Source organism: Desmodus rotundus, chromosome 6, assembly GCF_022682495.2.
Source record: "Desmodus rotundus isolate HL8 chromosome 6, HLdesRot8A.1, whole genome shotgun sequence".
Taxonomy (NCBI): Eukaryota; Metazoa; Chordata; class Mammalia; order Chiroptera; family Phyllostomidae; genus Desmodus; species Desmodus rotundus.
This window is the reverse complement of record NC_071392.1, coordinates 29,587,239-29,610,797: the sequence shown is the minus strand read 5'-3', so window position 1 is coordinate 29,610,797 and position 23,559 is coordinate 29,587,239.

Sequence of the window (23,559 nt, the reverse complement as noted above, 5' to 3'; positions counted from 1 at the left end):
CAGTGAAATTAAGATAATACCTCCCTGAGAGCAAACACAGGAATGCTTATGGCCCAATGTGAAATATCTGGATTCCCTAAATTCAGGGTTCCTCTCCTCTAATGCAACCTATTGCGTGTGCAGGTGTATCATTTGGCCCTTTTTGTTTTGCATCACCCTATAGGGTCCAGGGAACTAGCCCCCCCCCAAAAAAATTGCTTATACTCTGACCATTGCTATTACTATGAGTAAAAAACAGTCCTTTGTCTCTTACCCAGGAATCTCTGTCTTCTCCCAGTGTTCATGAATCTGGCTGTCTTACCTGTTAAGTTTGCAAGCAGGGTAAAATATCAAACCCTTCACAGTTCTTCACAAGGATCAGCTAAGAAAAGATGCACAGCAATATAGGCTTTTAGCACTGAGATGCTTGAGCCTGCTGAATTCCTTCAAGTTGAGGCTAGAGAGGGCCAGGAAGTGAGGACTTCTGGAGTACAGCTCATCAGCTACTTAGAGTGCACTGGTATCCTGCAAACACTCGTCAGCATGCAACATGTATTTTTGCTGCAGCTGAGGAATGTACCCTTATGGTGATGTTCTCAGATAGGTTACTGAGCTGACCTGACCAAGCAGTATAATGGACTTTACCTTGCCAGGAGTTAAGGGATGAGAGGTTAAACTCAATCCAGCCTGAAAGGGAAACAGGATGTAGGGGAACCTATGAGGCTCTTGCTTCCTGAATGTAAAGGTATTGTCAAAGCATTCAAAGCCTTGATTCAAACAGAAACCTGAACTGAAGAGGGTGCTAACTTCAGTTTTCCAAAAATTTTCCTTTTTTGAAAACTGATATTCAACTTTTCAAGTGTGTTTCCCTCTGATCTAGAGCTCAACGGTGTGGGTCAAAGACATAAACGGCGTGAACTGCACATCTGGAATGTCCATAGCTGTGGCATGGTTTGGTGTTGCCAACCTCAGTGTCCCCAAGAAACCACCCCCAAGGGGCAGATTCTCCCAGGAGTGTAAGTCACAGTGGGGACTGAATTCAAAGCTGAGCAACCGAATGCTGTTCACCTGGTCGCCTTCCATTTGGTGTCCTTTCAGAAACAGTGGGAAGATGCCCTCTCCTCAACCCTCGGAATCCCCTCTAATTCTCAGATTAGCTCAGCATAGATGCTATATAAACAGATTTAGAGATTTATTTCCCTGGGGTAAGCCCCAGACCTCATAGGCAAAGCTGTACCAGTCATAACTAAGGGATAAGATAGGAGAGACAGTTGATGAATTCTTGCCACAGGGTGGCCTCCAGAAGGTCTTGGGCCTCTGGAGAGAATTCCCCAGAGAGGGATTCCACATATCACAGTCAACAAGGGATGTGACACGGAGAGGACCAAAGACAAGTTGGGTTGGCTGAGCCTATTCCTGCCCTGCCCTTTGCAGAATGTCACACACAGGGATGTAGGAGGGCCACTCCATGCCAGTCAGAACACAGCTCTGCCCTCAGACAGCGTGGTCTCCTTTCTAACAACAGGGTGAAAACAACCCCCCATGCCCACGACGTCCTGGAGATCCAGCTATAGGAACTGACCTCCTCTGATGTTATCTGGAGAACAAATAAAACTGATTTCTCTTTGGAATAACTTCACTCTTCACCATTGACTTAAGGTAAAAACAAGGGCGGATAACTATTTCAGGTTAACATACTCATTGACCTCCTGCTGTGTTTACACTTTGACTCTCTACAGAAAAACCACGTTGTCTTAATACTAAAGATGCCTTAACAAAAATAAAGCCCTTTATAGGAAAGTCTGATTTGAGAAGGATAATAATATCTTTTGATGAAGACTTTTGACCCCTGGGAAATATAAAAAGGAACATCCGGAAATAAGTGATAATAGATTTTCTGTTTTGTATTCCTGATGAGAAAGCTTATTTTGAAGAATTTCAATTCTTAATAAAGATTATACAGCAGATTAGTGGTCCCCAACCTTTTTGGCACCAGGGACCAGTTTTGTGGAAGACAGTTTTTCCACAAACTGGGGTGGGAGGGGTGGGGGAGGGACAGGAGGCGGAGCTGAGGCAATAATGGGAGAGGCATCCACAGACCAGGAGGAGGAGGTTGGGGACCCCCTGCAACAGATGACAGAGCTGATTAACTGCTAAAAGCCCAGTTCTTGCCCATTAAAACTCAATTCTTAGGTTCACCAGTGAGAGAAAGAGGGAGAATTGTGTATCTTGCTTCGAACTCCAGCTCTGCTTTGCCCACTTTAAGTAGATTGCTTGGTTTGGCCATTTACACTGTTTTTTCTGGAAATCACTCATACTTCTTCTGGGTTCCACTCCTAAACCACTGGAAGTAGTCTGGCTGAGAAGGAATTAGAGTCCAAGTACTTTTTTATGACTTAAATTTACCTGCTCCTCTTGAGCACCCTGCCCTCGAAATTTAGTAAACACAGAAAACAGATTTATTGACAAATGTTTACAATGATGTCTTACAGGAAGACTCTGTTGCTACCCACTACCACTTTCCACGTTTTCCTGCAAAAGTAGAAGCCCTGCCCAATCCGGCTGGTGACTCCCATGGAAAACTTTACCGCAGAAACATTTGCAATCAGTTAAGATGTCAGTCCCATAATGCTTAGCAAAGGAAGCTGAACACTGTTTGAAATCGAAATAGAATTCCATATGCCAAACTTCAGAGCTCAGCCTTAAGAAGTCGCCCCTGGAAGGGGTATATTTTTCTCATTGTTTGGTACCTGGTGGATAGAGAGAACTATGTCTTGGTCTTTTGAGGTGGTTTTTATTCACTCTGTTTGTGTCTGCATCTGTATAGAACATCATCTTCCACTTGGCAGGTCACCTAGACTTGCCCACATCTGTTTCTGCTTTCATGTCTATTACCCTGTTCCTTTCTGGCCAGCACTCAGAAAGAACTGCAAGTTTGTAAGTGCCACGGTGGCACATGGTCGAAGAGAATATTTTCCCTTTTCCCAAGCACCCTTTTTGTTTTGATTCCCCCCGCCCCATTTTTCACTTAATTAGGAGTAATCACGAGTGAGTAGAGGCTTCTATTAATATCCTGGAAAATGACATTTTAAACAGGCATTTTAGAGTGACTTAAATGCCTAGAAATTTTTTTTTTACTACTGAACTAGAGACCATATTGAGAGGTACCTCTCACATGAGAGACAATGGGATTCAGAGGGAGGCAGAGTTCACTTTGATACCATTGGCTGTCTGACCTGAATGTTAGGTTTTCTCATCTTGTATTTACATGATTTTTTTAAAAAATCTACACACTTTAGGTTTTGGTGAAGATTAACTATAAATACATGCTGAATACCTGTTAAAAGCAAAATATCAATAAAGAGTAGCTCTTAATAATGTTTTGTAGCAGCAAAATACAACATTCCAGTCACACTCAGCAATTACAAAAGAAAAAAAAACAACCTTGATGGCTATCATCTTTATAAAAATCTAACTGTTACATAGAGGTTGTCCATTAGGCCCAATAGAGTGTCCTTGCCACTACGAAAGGATGAAAAGGCTTTATTTGCTTAATGAGAGAGAATGGGCCCAAGGACAATGCATTTATGGTTTGGGCGAGAGAAACAAGTTGCTATAAAAGCAATAGCATGCTGAACACGTCAGAGAAAAACACAGCACTGACAAGCACGAAAATAAGCCCTGGTGCCAGGACTAACATAAAACAGCGATTTTCCCCTGAAAAACCAGAGTAGACCTAAGTAAAACAGGCACAATTGGGGGTGGGCCGGGGCGGGGAGCAGTCTCTATCTCTCTCCTCCATTCTCTTGTTCATAATGAGCTTTGGCTTTTAACTTCAGGGAAAGGCTCCAGCCAGGTAAGGCCAATGCCAGCCTTAGCCGACCATTTGAGAGGACTGAGTGGCGTTGCACCAGAATGTCAAGTTTAGTGTTGCCAGTGAGCAGTAAATGACGCACAGGACTCATCTCACACAATCATAACCATACAAAAGACTGAAGTTTAAAATGAATAATTTAAACAAGATTTTAAAAGGCACCGACATTTTCATTGTTTATTTCATTTCTGCAGTCGAGCAAAGTTGAGTAAGATAGATTGTATGTTTTGATAGAATTTGCATAACCAGCTGGATCTAAAGGTTGCGTCTTCTAGGCGGGTGATGGTGTTTACTCTGCCAGAGGAGATGTTTATGATTCTCGTCTGTAAAGCAGTGGTTACTGCCTATGCTTCCAAGCTATTTCTTAGGCACCCCAAGTAGCCACACTCATCTATCTGTATTTCTCCAAGTATACATTGTTTCTCCTCTCTCTCTCTCTCTCTCTCTCTCTCTCTCTCTCTCTCTCTCACACACACACACACACACACACACACAGAGGTGAAGCTGACCTTCATAAAGAAAGACAGGGATTCCGGTAAACATTGGAGTTTTTCCTTTAATCAGTTTTCTTGTCTCTTATTTGGTATTGCTTGTTTCCCTCTGGGCCATTTCAATGAAATTAGACTTCACTATGCCATGCTAAATAAAGGAAAAGAAGAGTATGAATTAATGAAGTTTGGGTAATATAATTCTTTTAATGAAATTCAGATTTATTGCTTTAAAGAATCTATGGTAATTAAAACTAGACTGAGAATTGCTTTGTTGAGGTTCAAATTTAATAAATAAAGAAGCAAGATTTGCAATTAAATTATCATATCCAGCCGCCAGCCCAAGTATTGCCAACATCTGCTTATATTGTAAGAATACTATCTTACTCATTTATTCATTTATTCATTCATTCTTTCAACACAAATTTACTGAGCACATATTATTTGCTGAGAACTATGCTATATGCTGGGGACAGATAAGAATAGGAGAGAATTAGCTTCTTCACCTGCCTGCTTTTTGCAAGGTTGGAGGTAAAAAAAACTTTAATTAATCTTTCCCCTTATGCCCTTATTTTTATTATTTCATGTATTTGTATAATCACACACTCAAAATTAAGTCTAAATTAAAAGGGGTTTTCCTGCTTTTTTTTTTTCAAGAGCAAAACCCTTTTCTGCAGCTGTGTTGTGTTAAAATTTAAAAAGATTAAAAGCTATATGGAACTATTCCCTTTTTCTCTAACAATTTGCAGGAAATAGATGACTTTTGATTGGAAATGACTGTTTAGCTAAGTTTTTTTTCTGCTGTATCATTTTATAAGAATTGTAACAACAAGTTAAAAGAAATATATCAAGTCAAGCAAAGCAAAAATTGTGGGGAAAACACACTTCGATGGAAAGAAGCTGAAACCTCCAACAGCTCACAACACAGTTGTCTTGGGTGGCGAGATGACTTCGGAAAGTGAGGCACACAAACGTTGCCCAGCGTATGGTACTCAGAAGCACCTCTGACGCCCTCAGCAGGATACACTAGCGATAAAGGACATGGAGTGCTGGAAGAAGAAAGGACCCCGTGGTCCCGCCTCTGCCCTGACCTCAGGCCAGTCGCCTCCCCTCTCATGAGTGTGGGATACTCCAAAGCACAGGAGTTGAAATCAGAAGCCTGATTTGACCTGTGACTGTGGGCAAAGTTCTTCCAACATGGGCTCTGCTGTCAAAATGGGGAGGTCAGACCAGAAGGCCTCAAAAAGGACACCACAGGAAAGGATGAAATATTGCCATTTGTGACAACATGGATGGATCTTGAGAATATCATGCTAAATGAAAAAAGTCAGATGGAAAGGGACAAGAACTGTGTGATTTCACCCATAGGTGGGACATTAAACAGAAAGCAACAAATGAAAAAACAAAACAGACAAACTTACAAGCACACACAGTAGAAGGGTAGTTACCAGAGCGGGAGAGGTGGAGGGAGGCTGAAGAGGGTAAAGAGGGTCAAATATATGGCGATGGAGGGAGACTAGACTTTGGGTGGGGAGCAGACAGTGCAATGTACAGGTGATGTATTATGGAACTGTACACTTGAAACCTATATAATGTTATTAACCCATGTCACCCCAATAAACTTAACCCCAAATCAAATGGATTTAGCATCTGATTTGCCCAGGCTTCCATACCTTCGCTGCCTGGCCCAGAATAGTATCCTTTGTAGAACTAGTTGATAGTGAGGACTCCTTTCTGCTTCTACATAAACGTATGTGGTAGGTAACAGGATCCACTGAGACACTTTGACAGAAGGAATGGAATCATGAAAATGATGCTTTAGAAAAGTAATTCGTGAAAATGTGAGGAAGAGATGAGAAGGAGAGAGAAGTAAAGGCTGACAGACAATCTGACTGCTCAAACAGGCAATGGGCCCAGATAGTCAACAGAATTAGACTAGGTCAATGGTTCTCACACTTGAGTGTGCTCCCGAATTGCTTGGAAGGCTTGTGAAAACAAACAGTTTGCCGGGCCCCACCCCTTGGGGCTCTGGTGTGTCAGAAGGTCTAGGAAGAGGAGCAGAATTTCTATTTCCAGCAGGGTTCCTAAGCGAGGCTGACTCTGCTGACTTAGGGACCACACTTCGGGATACTGGGCTAGGCTGTCCCGCTGCCGTGCTCTAGAGAATCCGGCCTCCAGTCCGACTTTTTAAAGATCTTTTCTTTTTTAAGGTTGGCTACTAGCAAAACACAGGGTCTAACTTTGCTTCTGAACGTGTTTTGGCCTGAAATAGTCAAGCTATTAAATACACAAGAGTGAAATACACAAGAGTGCCAACTCAATGCTAATTGATCACGTAAACCTCTGTCTTCTTTCAGGCCACATTAACCAGGAATTGGAAGCCTCAGAACCGAAAACTAAGAGGAAGGATCATGAACTTGTGTCCTAAAATCAGTCTTCTTTAAGTTGAAAACCTAGGTGGCTCCCACTCCTATTCCTCCAGCTTCCCCATCAGAGTGGAGAAGCACTGACTTATAATTTGCAAAACCTTTCCACTTGATTTTTCAAGAGCAATTGGTGAATTTACAAATAATGGTTCCGTTCATCAATCTGTCTATGGAGGCTGAGAAAATATTACCCTCAATGTACAGATAAAAGAAGAGCCTCGAAAAGACTCTTGTCTCATTTCTGTTCCTACCAAGATTTTAATAATTTTCAAAAAAAGATTAATGTTCCAGCTCCAGAAGTTTCCCTTAACACATATGATACAAACAATATTAAACTGAACATTAAATTCACACAAATAATTTAAAACAAACAGCCACATAATTGAAGTCTGTTAAAAACAGCCTGTCAGCTCAGTTTACTTCTCTATTGGTAAATTACGGATTCTGCTTGAATATTCATCTTATACAACTGATTAAATTTCTCTTTTTTTTATCTGTGTTCTTAGAATGAACTTTATATGAAGTGGCTTCCAGCTACAGATTCAGCAAATGAAGAGAAAATAAACTCCATTTTTCTGGTTTCCTTCAAGTGCAGGAAGAGAAAATCCCAAGAACTGTACTTTCTATTGAATTGAGAAGAGATGTGTAATAAGGAAAGAATTTTGCTCGACAATAGCATCAGTGCCACATAGCTGACCTGCTGGAGCCCAGCCCGGCTGCGCCCACAGCCCTCCCCTCCAGACAGAAGCCAGCGTGGCCAAATGGAGGGGCCTGAGAGAGCGTTTGCGCAGCCTCTGTCTGAGAAACCAGCCATTCCCTTCTAGAGCAGAATTTATGTGTTTATAAAACTTTGGCTGGTGTGCTCTCTCTCTCTCTCCTTTTCTCTCTCTCTGTTGCTCTCTCTCCCCCTCCCCAAATCCTATCTTTTAAATCAGTTTTGTGGCTATCACGTGAGCAATTTAATGTATTGGGTCCACCCAGGCTATACTTGGATTCAAATGAAAAATAAGTTGTTTTTATTTCCATGGGGACTTAATTTTACTCCAGAGATGAGGGTTATACACTCATACTATCTTCATGAGAGGGAGAGAGCAAGAAGGAGAGAGACGGAGACCAAGACACCAAGAGAGAGACAGAGAGAAAGAGAGAGAGAGGCCATTCTGAGACCAACATTTCCACCGTTCCCTCCTGATTGCTGTTTAAAGCACTTATTCTGACTCGGAGAAAATGTAATAGATAGTTCCTTAATGTGTTTAAGTTAAGGACCTCATGAATCATGTGGATTTCTCCACAACCTAAGTGGTTATTATGCTGACCCAAGGGCGTGCCATTCTGTGGACACTTCATCTTTGTGTCCCTGTTTATTCGGAGCGAGCAAGCTCAGCTCTGTAAGACACTGATTAGAGGGACAATAGAAGCTGTTATCTACTGGACGTTGCATACAGCAAAAAGCTCCAACTAGAGTTCACATAATTGAAGATGCCGAGCTTTCAGGCTTGATTGAGATTTTGGTTTGCAGCTTCCAATTCTAGCTCAGGCTCTCAATAAAACCAAGACTGCTCTTTATCCCAAACTATTCCTTTCAGGAACAACGCTCTAACCATGAATCTTGGAGACTGCATACCAGTTGTTGCACTTAAAATCTCCTTTTTAACTACAACAATCTCATTTTTGGTCCTCTCCAAATAGAAGAACAAAATCTGCCTCCCTTGCTCACCACTGGATTTCAACTTTGCAAAGGTTTTGCTAAGTGGAGAGGCGGTGGGGGATGGTGATAGCTGTGAGTTAGTACTGCTGAGGGAAGGGCTGTGCTTCTGACCAGCTGTTATACATCAAGAACAGACAGGCAGAATTCTGTAACCCTTTCCTGGCCCGCTAGCACAAGACAAAAGCCAGACTTCGCGTTTGGATAAAGATTTTGCTGTGAAAACATGCACGCAGCGTACCATCTCTTTCCCACGGAGGTGGAGGTTAGGGAAACAACAATCTGAAATGGATAAAGGAAAAGGCTGCAGTTGGACCTGCCCTTGGTCAAGTCTCAGAAGACTATTCAGATGTGCTGCCCTTAAGGGTTAAGTACAGGGTGCCTCCCAGGAAATGACAAATGGTTCCACAAAGTTGAGCTCACTCCCCTGCCCCCAATATCCAGACTTCCAGACTTCAAATAGTTAGAAAGAGTGTTTGGTTTGAAATAATTCCTGAGGTTTAGTTTGCCTCACAAACCACATTCTTTTCACCCTCCTCCCCCAGCCCAGTTTAAAAAGGAAAAGAAAAAAAAATGAGGAAAAGGAAAATAGCTTGGAGTTCTGATGATAGACTTGCTTAAAATTGTCCACGTTGCTTGCTAAGGCAAAAAAAAAAATCTATCTAAAGTATATGATTTCTTCCATAGCTGCTAAAATGTTTGTCTTCATTTGGAGATATTTGTTTTCTATGTTTATTTTATTACATTGAATTCTTACTGTAGTTTTTATTTTACAATTTTCCATTTTAACAACTTCATTCCATTTTCGCCCTAACTCCATGAAGACACCAACTCTTTCATGAAACCCAAGTTCCCTGGATATACCAAAACCCTTCCCATCAGTGCCTGGGAGCTTTATCTATCCTGCAGACGCCTGAGGCCCACCGTTAAAAATTCTCATTCAGTAAGTGTGGTTTGGGGCCTTAGAAAGTATAATTACTCCGCCAGTGACTTTAATGCTGGGCTTGGCTTGAAAAACACTGCTACACGGTATATGCCCACCTGCCCCCACACACACATGCACACATTACTCCCACTTAATGACTACCATCAGAGAAGGACAGTCCTCATTAAGAGTTCTGTTTGTTACTCTCTTGCAAAGGATATCCTATTTTTTCTCTATTGCTAAACTTCTTGAAAAAGTGGCCAGTCTGCCCGCAGTACTCCTGCCTCCCACTTATACTGAGTACAAACCAGTTTTCCTCCTAGTGATTCATAGATCAGTGGCCAATGACCTCTTAATCATAAAATCCAATGGTTTTCTTTAGTCTTCTGCTTCTTATACATATTTCAAATCTTAATACTTGATTATATTTCCCTACTTGATGCCCCTCCTCCTTTAGATTAAGGAGCTCTGTACTCCCTCAGGTCTCTTCCCACTTCTTTGCTCTTTCTCTAGATTTTCACGTACTTTCTGCTACAAAAATTCCCCCCAAATCTGCCCTTGGCTCTTTCGTTCTTCATTTCCACAGATTCTCCTCTGGCAAGCTTATTTAACCCCACAACTTCCACTAGCACCTCCTCACCAGGAGATTGCCACATCCTTCTCCCAATCTCTATTCCTCTCCCTTTATTGTTTGCATGATTCCATCTGGCTCTTCCACTACACTCCAAAGTAATATGTTCAAAGGGAATTAATCTTTCCTCCCAAACCCACTGCTCATCTGGTGGTCTGTGATTCTGTAAATAGTAGCTCAATGTTGATTCTTGCATCCAAATATTTCGAATTCGGTCTCCTCCTTACTGGTCCTATTGCCACACTATAAAATGCTATTGTATTCTTAATACAGGAAAGATTTTTTTGGAGAACAAGAGTATTCAGAGAAAGATTCAAAACACTCCAGATGAGACTTGAACAATCTTCCAGAGGCAGGAAGGATTTAGGTAAGTCAAAGGAGAGGTGGGATGGAAACAACAACATTGGAGTGGTCCAGACGCAGGAATAAGCATGGCTTGTGTGTGCGCCATAAGAATGTGTTTAACTACAGCCCAATGTGTTTATTATTCTCCAAGGGTGACTCCCTAATCAACGACGCTTCTAGGTAACCATACCCTTGGGTAACCCCATCCTCTTGAATCCCTGTCACCACGGAAGCTCTCTCTATGATTATAGAACGTCGTGGGAGAGTCACTGCATGACTTCCGTGGCAAAGTCGGCAGAAGTCTTGCAGCTTCTGCTTTAGTCTCTTAGAACACCCTGCAGGAGCCAAATAAGAAATTCGATCATTGTGCTAGAGATGCCACATGGAGGCACTTCTGTCATCAGTCCTGGCTGAGCCCAGCCTTTCAGTCATCTCTGCTAAGGCAAGAAATATATGAACAAAACCACCTTGGGCCAGCTGGACAATACCAGCTGCCAGCTGAACCCAGAGTGACCTCAATTAATACAAAGGGGAACACAATCATCACCGATTTAAGCTCTACTTGAATTCCTCCTTATCCATATATCAAAAATTGATTGTTTTAAGCCAAGAAGTTCTGGGCTAGTTTGTTAGGCAGCAACTTATAACCAAAGCACAAAGGCAAATTTTGTTGCGGAGTAGAAAACAAGATTAAATGTGACTGATGGTTCCCGATTGTGGAGCCTTGAAAACATCAAGCAGAGAGGCTCTCCTTGCTGATACAGGGTAATAGGGAGCCAATGAAAGTTTTGGGGCAGTAGAATTATAACTATAGCATTGTATGAAAGATAGTTTGGAAGAAATACACAAAATTCATAGACAAATGCCAAGCTCTTGGCAATTTGATATAGATGATCTAGGGTCTAAACTTGGCTTTGTCAATATTGAGAAAGTTATTAACTTGAGCTTGCTGCTAACTCAAGGGATTGTTGTGATGGCTAAATGGGTCATGTGTATGACAACACTTTGAAAACATTGTAAATACCATATAAAATACAGTATTTAGACTAGAGGCACCAGAATACATGGACAACAGGGTGGTGATTGTAGTGGGGTAGGGGTGTACAAGGCGGACAAATGGTAATGGAAAAAAATACAATAAAAATAAATTTAAAAGATAGCTAGAAAGCTGGGACAGTAGTCTGGGTATAGTGTAACACACCCATTATTTAGGATCATTGATTTGGTTCCTCTCTACCCTCATTTCAGTCACATTCTGCTAACAAGAGAGGGTGACTGAAATATGCCATACCTTTCTGAGCCCCAACAGTTTTCATCTTGCTGTGACCCTTCTTCTAGATATCTCTGTTCTTATCTACTATGTCATCCCAATTTATCTTTCAAGATTCAGCTAGGGTTTTGCTTCTTTTGTAAACTTTTGTTGGTTCTACATTCTGAGCAACTTTGATTACCTGGGACACAGTAGGGTCTTGATAAATATTCTTATTTTCTTTTTATCAACTAGAACATTAAGGATAGCTACAGAAGAAGAATCGAAATAAGTGGCATCTTGATGGGAAAAAATAGGACTTTATGATTAACTAAATTTAAACAACAAAGATTCTGGGAGAGTCAGATAATCCTGAGGTTTCAGATGTGTATGACCAGGAGAATATTATTACACAAAGAGACTCAGGAAAAACCATAAGGATTCTGAATATGATGGAGGAGTTTTGGGAAGCCTAGATGTGAGCATGTTGAATTGAGAAAATGACAAAACATTCAAATAGAAGCATCCAGAATTAGTTGCCTATATAAGGCTATCACCGAGTTCATAGAACAAGAGTCAACATTTAGTGGTAGTGATATTCCATTATCTCTTTGATTAAAGGTCTTTTCAGAGGACTAGTGTACAGAGTGAAGAGGAGGCTCATCTTTAGGGACCAAGAGAAAGAAAGGAGTTATAGAGGGAACCTGTAGTAGGTCGTTATTAATAAGACTACCAATGGTGACGTCACAGAAGCCAGCAGCAGTTGCCCGCTAGTCAGCAACAAATGGATGTGCTCCATCATCCCCAACATACAATGTGTAAATCTGAGTTCAAGTTCACAGGTCTGCCTTTCCCCTGCTTTTTCCATCTCTGTTAATGACACCACCATCCACTCAGTGTTCCAGTGGATGCTTAGGAATCATTCACAATTTTTTCCTTAACCTGATATTCTCTCAACAAATTCTATAACCTCTGCTTGAAATATACAAGTGCCCTCCTCCTTTTCCTGTCCAACCCACCACCACTACGTTATGTGATGCAACTGCTTTTTAACTGCCTGCATCCAATCCTAACTCCTTGTGATCCATCCTTCTCACTGCCAGAATCAACGTTCTAAAACACAAAGTAAAGCACAGAAATGCACTACTGAGAATCCCTCAATGATTTTCTATCCCTTACCAGATAAACCTTTATCCTCCATGACATGGATGCTGCCTACTTCTTCACTTATATTCTGATTCTTTACCATTGGCAGCCCCCGTGTTCCAGCCATGGGAAATTATATGCAGGTATTTCAAACACAACATGCCTGAAAACGGAATTCGGTATTTTTTCAAACTCAAATATACTCTTCAGCCAGGATTCTCTATCTCAGAAATGTTACCACAATGTTCTAATTCCAAGTTCTACTAACTTCATCTCTCATCTGGAAAAGTTTCTTAAAGAGTCATGTTCCACCCTGGCCAGGTGGCTCAGTTGGTTGGGAGTCATCCTGTAGCCCAAAACGTTGCGGGTTTGATCCCTGCTTGGGGTGTGTGCAAGAAGCAACGGATCGATGTTTCTCTCTCCTTCTCTCTCTCTGTCTCTGTCTCTCTGTTTCTCCTTTCCTCTCTCTCTAAAATCAATAAACATATTCTTAGGTGAGGATTAAAACATTTTTTAAAAGGTCATGTTCCACTCACCCCTCTTCAATTCATTCTCTAGACCACAGAGTTATCTTTCTAAACAAAACCTGATTATGGTTAGAGTTAGAGTTAGATTTGGAGGGTTTGGGTTAATGTTTGGGTTAAGGTTCAACACTCTTTGGTGGTTCTCACCTCTGCTGTTTCTTAGGATTGCCTTTCAAGGGCCTTACCGATTGTCCTCTGGCTTACCTGAAACATACCTCCGTGGATTCAACCTCTACCTCACTGATTCCCCTTCCTTTGCCTAAATGGCACTATTTCTTATGGGCTGAATGTTTGTGTCCCCCTCCACACTCCAAATTCAAATGTGATAGTATTAGAGGTGGGTTTGGGGGAGATAATTAGGTTTAGATGACATCATGAGGGTGAGGCTTCCATGAAGGGATTCATGTCTTTCTAGGAAGAGAAAGAGAGACTGGAGCTCTCTGCCTCTCTCTCTTTTCCATGTGATGACACGACAAGAAGGCAGCGGTCTGTAAGCCAGGAGGAGGGATGCCACCAGGAACCAGATCTGTAGGTTCTGTTGGTCTTAGATTTCCTGGGCTCCAGAACTGTGAGAATTAAATGTCTGTTGTTTAAGCCACCCAGTCCATGGTACTATGTTATGAGAGCTCAAGCTGCCTGAGATACCATTCTAGTTCTGCGTTTGTCATTTCCTCAGAGTCCTTTCCTGTGTCCCATGGCTACAGTCCGTGCCATGGACTCCTGTAACACCCCACAGATTCCCTGTCAGATGATGCAGCACGGTTTATGGTGCAGACTTGTTTCATACTTGTCTCTTCTGCTAGACTTTAAGATCAAGAGAGCAGGAACACCATCGCGTTAGAATATCAATGCCTATCACCGTGCTTGAGACACAGTAGGCACAAAATAAATGTTTAATAAATAAATAACTACTCCACCCTGCTGCTATGCCTTTGGATATTCTGGTGTATTTTCTGCAGTGACAACCTAACAAGTCCTCAATCATCAAGACTCATCTTCTCTTGGAGACCCACCTTAATATTCTCAGGCAAAGTTAGAGACTTCTGTTTTGTTTTCCACAGAAAGACCTTATCGCATTGTTTTGCTTCTCTCACACACCTCCCCCACTAAATTATGAGCAACTTGAAGGCAATTGTCATCTAAAACATTCTTCTCTTCAATGGCCATGATTCAATACATGTTTGTTGAATAAATGGATAAACGATTCACTTGAAAAGGAGGGAAGTTAAAGTAATATTTCTTCCAATATTGAAAAATAGAACATCCTAACTGTTCAGTGATTTCAGTTGTTCATTACCATATTTGAATAGTATTATAAACATACCAGAAACAATATGCTATTTTTAAAAAGAGGTATAGAAAATGAAGGTGTAAATATAGTCATTTTATATTTTACATTAGGAAAATATCTTCATTTAAGTGTGGAACCATTCTTAACAGGAATTCTTCTTGTTTACTGCAGTACATATTTTAGCCCATTTTTTATTTTTACAAACAATTTTTAAACAGTGCAGATTTTTTAATGCTCTTTGGAAAATCCATGTAAAACATTAAAGGCCACACAAAGCTGTGTCATGAGTTTCCACTATTCTTTCTTAAACAATTATTTTCCCATCTGTAATTCTTTGAATTACTACTATCATCCCTGACTGTACTCTGTACAAGTATTTTGGGGATGAAATCTATAGAAGGAAAAGATTAAAGATCTAAGAATCAGTGAACTATACTATTTCAAACCTTTGCCATTGACTGGTTCACAAGACGTTGATGGAACCACTTTGTGTCTCTGGAATGAATCCCATGAAGTGAAACTAAGGATACACTAAGTGAAATAAAGACAAATGTACAGGGATCAACAGTAGAGTGGATGAAGCCAAGAATCAAATCAATGATTTGGGACATAAGGAAACAAAAAACAATCAAGCAGAGGAACAAGAAGAAAAAAATCCTCCAAAAATTAGGATAGAGTTAAGGAGCCTCTGGGACAACTTCAAATGAACGATTCACTTCATAGCAGTGGCAGAAGGAGAAAAAAAAGAGCAAGAAATCGCAACTCTATTTGGTAAAATAATGAAAGAAAACTTCCCTGAGTTGGTGAAAGAAATAGACATGCAAGTCCAGGAAGCACACAGTCCCAAACAAGATGGATATAAAGATGTCCACACCGAGGCACATCATAATTAAAATGCCAAAGGTTAAAAATAAAGAGAGAATCTTAAAAGCAGCTAGAGAAATGCGGTTAGTTACCTACAGGGTCATTCCTGTAAGACTGTCAGCTGATTTCTCGAAAGAAACTTTGCAGGCTAGAAGGGATCGGCAAGAAATATTCAAAGCCATGACCAGCAGGAACCTATAACCAAGATTGCTCTACTCGGCAAAGACCAAAGGGTAGATAAAGAGTGTCCCAGACAAGAAAAAACTAAAGGAGTTCATTTTCACCAAACCATTATTATATGAAATGTTAAAGGGATTTATTTAAGTAAAAGAAGGGGATCAAAACTATGAATAATAAAATGGCAATAAACAGATACTTATCAACAATTGAATCTAAAAGACAAACTAAGCAAACAAGAAGAACAGAGACAGAATCATGGATACGGAGAGCATTTGATGGTTACCAGATGGCAAGGGGGTGTTGGAGAATGGGTGAAGAGGTGAGGGGATTAAGAAGTACAAATAGGTAGTTACAGAATAGCCATGGGGATGTAAAGTACAGCATAGGAAATGGAGTAGCCAAAGAATTTATATGCATGACCCATGGACATGAACAAAGGTGGGAGGATGTCCAGAGAAGAGTAGGGGGTGCTGGGGACAGGTAGCAAAGGGATAAAAGTTGGTACAACTGTAACAGCACAATCAAAACAATATTTTTAAAAAAAAGGTTTTTAACAAAGCAGTCCTTGAGACAGGGAACCACAGAATTGGTGTAGACATATTCTCAGCAAATATATATATATATATATATATATGTATATATATATGAATTCCCTAATATAAAATTATAAAGTGTAATATTGTGTCATTTAGTACATCCATGGTGTTGGTACAACTGCTACCTGATATAGAGTTCAGAACGTTTTTATTATCGTCAAAGACCCCATACCCATTAAGCAGTCAAAATCTATTGCCCCTTCCCCCCTGCCCTTTGGCCACCACAAATATATTTTCTGCCTCTGTGGATTGATCTATTCTGAGTATTTCAAATAAATGGAATGATATATTATGTGACCTTTTATGTCTGGCTTCCTTCACTTAACATACTACTGTTGAGGTTCATCCATGTTGAAACATGTATCAGTATTTAATTTCTTTCAATCACTGAATAAAATTTCATAGTATAGATATGCGGCATCACGTTTATCCATTCACTCATTTGAATTGTTTCCACCTTTTGGCCACTGGGAATAGTGCCGCTTTGAATATATCAGCTTCTTAAGGACCAGAGTTATATATCTTGATATCCTCAGTACCTGTATAAACTGGCTAATCAAAAGTCTTGAATATAGTGATATATGTTCGAGTTTTAATGAATATACAAAAACAAGCTCACACACACACAAACATCTTGCTTCTCCTATCTTTCTCATCTCAAGCAATGACATCAACATCCATTTAGTAGTCCAAGGCAGAAACTTCTCCATTTCCCATATTTAATTGATCACCAACTTCTATCCATTCTAAGTCTCAAACAGCTCTCAGATCAGCCCTCTTCCCTTTATCTTTACTGCTTTAGCCCTACATTAGGCCCTCATCATCCCTGTACTATTATGATACTTTCTACATGACTGCTCAGCCTCCAGGTCTTGGCACCGCTGCTTGGTTATCTTACTAAAATATGATTCAGATGGGGTCATTCTCCTGCGTGAAGCCATCCAGTGGTTCTGTCCATGGACTATATATTAAAGGAAGACTCCTTAAAATAGCACAAGATACCCTTCATAACTTCTCTTTAACTACCAATAGCCTTATTTCCCCACTGCTTTTTAATTATAGCCTAACTTCTAACTCTGAATACGTATTGTAAGTTCTCACTTAAAGTCTTTGATAGGTTCTTGGAAATTGCAACTTTTAAGTGAAAAGATGTAAAACAAAAGCAATTTTACCATAGACTGACTGATATAAATTAGAGTTAATCTCCTAGGGCATATTTCTGGTCACAAAAATACCAAACTTCTAAATAAAGTCCTGAAAAAAACCACAAACAAAACAAAAACTACTAATATTAAATGTTGAAGTAAATGTGAGCTATACACACATTTAAGAAAGATGAATAAAAAAAAGTACATAAATGAATTATTTTCCAACCTGTTTATTGTGGCTTCAGGGTCTCCTTTCCACTTATCTCCAATGGAACTCCTTCTGGGTTCCATTTCCATGTGAATCTGAAAAAAGCCCACAAAACAAACAAAACAAAAACAGACTCAGGGAAACAGGGAGATCAGAATGCCTTTGTTTTAATGAGCTAATGCACCATTTTCTCCTGTGAGGTAAAGGAACCCTTCCCCATTAGTGAATTGCCCCTACTTCAAATTTTGGTAAACAAGAGATTCCAGTATAGACAGATTTAGTTTTATATACCTTTTTTCCAACCACAAGAATCTTAATTTCAATATATAAGAATTATGAGTCACTCCTATTGGGAGTAATTAGAAGAAAAAAATGGGTTTTAGGAATATAAAAGTAAAGTAAAGCAGATGGCATGGCAGTAACAGAGGTTTTCGCCTTGAGGCTTTAGGCATAAGGGAATTTGAGGAGACATAAGCCAGGACCTTAAAATGGCACTCCTGCAGCTGCAAGGGCAGAGGGAAGTGACACTTGTGTAAGAGGTGCCTAATGGCATGTGCTCTGGGGAGTAATGTCTGAGACTCAGCATGCAGGAGTCAACAATTCCAAGTCATGAAGTCAGAAAGGCATTGCAAAGCTGGATGGAGAACCAGATAGAGGGGCAGAAATCCTTTCGTATGTATATGATCTTCAGCAAAGCAAATTTATGGGCACTTCACGGAAATGGCAGGGGAGAAAGGCCCTGAGATATGTCTATTGAGCAAAAGATGGTAAATGGAAAGCAATTGAACCATAACCATTATTAGTCATTTAAGACATGAAAAATGTCACTGATGCTCCCCTTATTTAGCATGCTGTCTTGACAGTTCTGCTTTAGAGATTATACAGAGGTTTAGAAGGGTTTCATTTAGTCCCTCTATCACCTTATTTTCCCCCTGAAATCTTAAGTACCTCGAACTGAAATATCTCCTTATCCTCACAATTGGGAAAGATCTACTATATTTGTGAGGCCTTCTGAGCTTGGATTCTATATCTTATCCCTCAATCTACCCCTGCATGTGCACCTGGCACATAATAGGAACACCACCATTGTTCATTGAGCATGCAATCCAATTGAGTACACAAGATATGGCTAAAAAATAAAATAAAATAAAAATAAAAATAAAAATAAAAAGATGTGGCTAGAGGAACTGGCAACACCCATCCTCTTCTCGCAGACAGAGACTCTGACAGAAAAGTGGAGACTGGGAGCAGGTACGGCAGAGATGAACGCAGCTGTAGGCAATAGCTGGAAGACAGAAGCAGGGCAAGCATGGAGCTAACCAGTGTGTGCTGGGCTGAGCCAGGACCGGCATCAGTTAGGTCCCACAAGAAGGAATGCAGGTGTTAACAACAGGTGCTGGAATACAGAGCCCCAGGGAAGTGCTACTGCAGATCCGAGCAGGCAGGTCTGCAACAGTGTCAGACAAGAACAAGGTGACATGGTGCTGAAGTTTAGCGGCAGGGCTCTGGTCTCCCTGGCATCCAGAAAGGGTGGTAAAGGGAAGCTTGCCAAGATCATGTTTCAGGCCTAGTTTCCAACATTGCACTTTGCATAGGCAGTAGTAGATTTGTTGAGTGAATGAAGGACTGAGTGAGTGCGTAAAGCCAATCATAGAGGAAAGAGGCACATGATCAAAAAAGGAACTCAGGTGCAAGAATACAGAAGTTATACTGTAAGTCTGGACACAATATTTAGATTGGATTTCAGAGATACAAAGCCCAGAAAAACAGCAGTGGCACAGAGTGAAATCCAATGAATGGCAATTAGGAAATGTTACGACTGGAGCGTCTTAAATTTATCACATACAAGGGCAGCACTGCTTCCAGGGTCTGTGCAGGACCGGGTATGCAGGCGTGCCTAGGAGGCCACAGTGGTAAAACAAGGACCCTGTAAGAAACCCAGGCAGGGACTCATGGGCGGAAACAATGACATCTCTGACTGTTTGAATCAGAGTCTCTGAATCTTGCACATTCTGAAATAGGAAGATCTGTTCTCTTACTTAGCCTCTTGGGTGCTTCAGGAGCAAAGGCCATTTTTTAGGGTTCCAGAGGCCATTTTTATTCAAGTATCAAAACGTGACATGGGAACTACAGGGAATAGAAGCATACGTCTGTAGTGCCGATATATAAATAAAGCATCCTCTGAGCTTTGGGGGCAGAGGGCAATTTCTAGGATGAGTAATGAATGGATTTGCAGTAAACCATGAATCTTTCCTGTCTCACCTGAACTGGGGAATTATATATCGGGTCCACAGAGTGGTGAATTCTGAAGTACTGTAACAGGGAGAAGTTAATTGGTCCATAGAGGAACTGAGGCTACAAGCCAGACCTCCTTAGCACTGACTTCTAACGACTGGGCCAATCACACTTTGCTTTCTTGAAAAGTTACTGTATGTCCTTTGGAACACATTTTCCTACTGTAAATGTTATGTTACCCAAATAACCTTAAATAGGTTTGGATCAACAAAAACAGATTAAAAGTCTTCCTTTGCTGTTACAAATACTGTAAATAATGACCAATGAATAGTCTTTCAGAATAGTCAGCTACCTATCCCCTTGAACAAAGGAGAATCAAGAAAAGAAGTCAACATACACATTGGAGAGAGAGCAGAAAGGGATGTAAAGGGGGCTTTTTGGAGTGAAGAATAAAGAAGGGCAGTCACTATTTTCTTACCTGGACTCTCCCACTTTTTCATATTATCGTGCTCACATCTACTCTCCATGATGTTAAATTTAGATCTATCTCAAGTTTAACCATTCCTCAATCTAAATCACCTGGAGGGCTATTAAAACACAGACTGGTGCTAACCCACAGAGAGTCTGATTTAGTTAGTCTGAGACGGGCATATGGTTTGTATTTTGAGCAAGTTCCAAAATGATGCTAGTATTACAGTTCCAGGGACCACACTTTGAGAACCACTGATCTGGAGAAAACCTTTAACTTTTCTGAGCCTCAATTTTCTCCTCTGGTAAATAATAACTAATCTTCAGAATGTTATACAGGTTAAATATTGCAAAGTATTCCCAACAAATGTTAGATGTTATTTTAATTTAAAGGAAAAAGCAAGATACTGGGAATCAGGAGATCCCCTGGTTACAGGTCTACCATAAGTTAGTTCATTACATAACTTCCTAGGGGTGTTTACTCATTTATGAAGCATATTAATTAATGAACTAAAATTTATTGAATATCTGCTGTGTACCTGACATTAGCCAGGCATAAAAAATATGACAGAAAAACAAATTGTGATTCCACACATTTACAATGATGATTTGGATGATATCTATATTGTCTTCCAACTCTAAAATTTTGTGACTCTATAATAATAAAATTAGCTTCTTCTAACTCTTTAATCACTTCATTCTTCATAAGTCTGACTTCATTAAATAAAATGTTTTTGATATATCAAGGAACAACTACGCTACTATTAGGCGAGTTGGCTAAAATACATTCACATATTATTTAAGTAAATTTCATGTATTCGTTGCCACTCTTACCTATCCATAAAAAGAAAATTCAAAGTATGTGGGTGAAATGAAAAAAATAACCAGAATTTACATTTAAGCTCCATAGTCTCCAGTGATGCCATCACAAATCAGTCTTCATTCATTTGGTAAATTCTTGTGAAGTATCTATTGTTTGGCAGGCCCTTCCCCAGCTCAGGGGTTGGAAGTGTGCATAAAATTGGTGTCATCTCTAGTATTAGAAACCTTACACTCAAGTAAAGACAGTCACTGAACAAGTGACTCCTTTAATTAATTAATCGATTACCATTGTGATAGATACTAGATATTGGGAGTACTAGGCATTTTGAAAATGCACAACAGGTGGACTTGAGCCGTTCTAGCATATCTAGGAACCGTGAGACAAATCACTTCGTCTCTCAAAGCCTCAGATTTTTACTTGCAAAACAAAACACATTGGGAATAATAAAACACACCCCACTAAAGTCCAGATGACTGTTGGAGGTTTGAGGCAATTTATGTAAAATTCCTGGCACAGTGCTTAGCATACTATGTAATAAGTAGTTATGCTGTCACACTAACTAACTGGATGATTTTTCATGCAGGTAGAGAATTGTAAAGGTCAACGTTAAATTTTTAATTATAAAGAGTTCATCAGTAATACCATTAACTTAATGTGTCAGTTTTTTTAAAAAGACAAAATACAAACTGTGTAAATTATATAAATTTGAAATATGATATCATATATAATTTCATCTTTATAATTCTTTTTCTATTGTAACCAAAGAGACTGTATCTTGATTCAACTTAATGGGTAAATCAATAAATTATTAACACCCAGAAGATTTTTTTGCAACTGAAGTAAAGTCTTCTTATTTCTTCCAGCCACTTAAAAAGAACTGAAAAATATGAGCCTAGAACCAAGCCTACCAAACTTCTAATAAGCCAGAGCAGACTTTTGGAATACATCAGGATTCTGGCGCTCACAGTTTAAGGATGGATTTGGAAGTAGCTTTTTCATCTCACAGAAAAAGCTGGATTTAATTTAAAGATGGAATTTGTTTGCTCTAATAGATCCCTCTGAAATATGGACTTTTCACAATGGAATAGTCAATTACAAGATACCACAAAGCAACTATATCCATACAATCGATATGAGTACAAGAATGCTCAAGTGGTTATTTCATATTTTTAAACTTGAAAAATGGGGCACTAAATCCCAAATTAATTCCCCAGATTAAACTGGGATTCATAAAGTAGGAGATAAATTGACTTTGTCTACACATTTTAAAGGACCTCCAAAAAAATTGATCATTCATTACCAAGTCAAAAAAAAAAAGTTGCAAGCAGTTAAGTGTTCCTTGCTTTAACACTTGAAAGCAAATGAGGAGGGGTATGATGAAAGAAACTTCAAGAAGGAAAACATTGCAATGGAAGTCTTTAAAATAAGGTAAGATTAAACATCTGCTTTGGATGGTCTCATTCTAACATGCAAAATTCTCTTCCACAGAAATCCTAACATCATCCTTAAAATAAATGCCAGCTCTCTCTTGACTTCTGTTATAGGGCCATGTGCCGAATAACAATGTTTTGGTCCACAACTGATGTTAAGCACAACATGGTCCCACGAGAGCATAATAGAAACTAGATTTAGGGTGGTGAGCATACAACAGAATGTACAGATATTAAATTATATTGTTGTACACTTGAAATTCATACATTATTCACCAATGTTACCTGAATACGTTTAATTTAAGCATAAAGGTTGTACTGGAGCTAAAAATTTCCTATCACCTAGTGACGTAGCTGTTGCAACATGTAGCACACTGCATCATGTAACATGCTTGTGGGGATGCCAGTGGAAGCAACCCTACTGCGCTGCCTGTCATAAGAAAGGACAGCGCGTGCAATCACAGCGGTAGCCTCTGTCACGGAGGTTTGTGCAAGTGCTCTCCATGACGTGCACACACAATGAAGTCGCCTAACAATGCATTTCATGGATTTGTTCGTTACTTCCCTCTTCCACCTTCTCTCAGCTGGGTTCCATTCCACTGAAACCATGCTGGCCAAGGTCACCAGTGACCTCCACGTTGATAATTTATGCCATCTTTTTAGTCTTCACTTGACCTCTCAGAAACACACAACACTATGCTTTCCTCCCCCAAACAACCTTTTCCTTGATGTGATGGCAACACATTGGTTTTCTTCCATCCACGTGGCTGCTGCTTCTTAATCGCCTTTATGAATTTTCTTCTTCTAGTCATTGCTGACAGGACAGAGGTTTTCAGGGTTTTGTTCTAGGTTTTATTGTTGTCTATTTCCATATGCACATAAAACCTAGAGGATTTCTTCCACTCGAATGACTTCAGTAATCTGATGACTCCCTTATCCATAAATCTAGGCCAAATATAAGTTTGGGGCTTCAAGCTTAAATAGCTAATGATTTATGAGGCCTATCCACTTAATTGTCTGCAAG